The sequence below is a fragment of the Polistes canadensis genome, unplaced genomic scaffold, assembly GCF_001313835.1.
Source record: "Polistes canadensis isolate GaletaPanama2010 unplaced genomic scaffold, ASM131383v1 scaffold_13, whole genome shotgun sequence".
Lineage (NCBI taxonomy): Eukaryota > Metazoa > Arthropoda > Insecta > Hymenoptera > Vespidae > Polistes > Polistes canadensis.
In genome coordinates, this window is record NW_014569560.1 from 382839 (window position 1) to 384266 (window position 1428).

Consider the following 1428-nt stretch of genomic DNA (forward strand, 5'->3'; position numbering starts at 1 on the left):
ATTATTATTATTATTATTATTATTATTAGATATTAATTATTCAACGAATTATCATTTAATTATTCACTTTCTTCGTTACTTTTATTTTGCCATTTTTATTGCTGTCATTCTCGTTAAACGCACAAATACTTGTTTTTTTGTTGCCCATTCGTATTCATTGTTCATATTTATTATGCATTAATAATTCGTTAATTCCGACCAATTGGCGATAATAATGAATGATGTTTAAATGTGTATATTTCTAATCATTGGACGAATCAATTTTAGGCATTAACGTTAGATCATTTTCTTTATTTTCTCTCCGTGCATGTTTTATTTTATTAATTTTATTTTCTTTTCGATCGATAACACGATAAAAACACAACATAAGATATGATTAAAAAACAAACAAACAAACAAACAAAACAACGAAAGATAAGATTCGTGATTAGATTAATGATTAGAAAGAGAGAGGGAGAAATCCGTTAAGCTATCAACATCGACAAACGATTTCGATAAGTTCCGATTATAGCAAATTATGTAAAACAGCATTCGCATAAGAAATGCATCTTACTCTTTTTTTCTTTTTCTTTTTTTCTTGTTTTTTCTTTTTTTTTTTTCTTCTTCTTCTTCTTCTTCTTAATGACACGATTGGAATTGCAAGTCGAGTAAATTTTGTTTAAATAAGTGTTTTGCGTTTGTCCTCGTGTATTAGTGTGTGTGTTCGTGTGTCAGTGTGATTTGTGTGTTACGATTGACTCTCGCCCGATAAAAATTAGGGCACGAAAAACCTGCGCACCATTTTGAGTCGATCGATTTTGGGATTATAATACGTTAGCTTTCTTTATCTTATTGTTAGCTTAGCTTTTTTTTTTCCTAAAATGTCAACGGCATTTAAACTTTCGCGTATAAGTATATAAACTACGATATACGCCAGCTATATCGTCTATTTGTCTAAAACCTAATTAACAAAGTCGTATCATTTTATTCTTCGATAATTTTTTTTTTCTTTTTTTTTTCATCATCATATACTTCTTCTTCTTCTTCTTCTTCTTCCTTCTCATAATTTATATATATATGTATATATTTAAATATATATCTATATATATATTACGAGAAATATTATAACTATTGTTTTACTTTTATCTCTCCTCTCTCGCTTTCAAACTATATTTATAGTATGTACACGCAAGCCTAAATGTGGACAAACGTTCGTTTCTTTTGTTTTTCTTTTATTATACTTTCTGTTCGATCATCGTTGATTTTCATTGGACGAGTCCTCGAATATCTCGATTGAATCAATATATATATATATATGTATATATATATGTATGAGTATTGAACTAATATATAAATTATATCAAAGTTATAGAGGTATAGTTGGTCTTTTAAATAATTTTTACATTCATATTTTTGTGTTACGAATCAACTAATCATTAAAAAAAAATA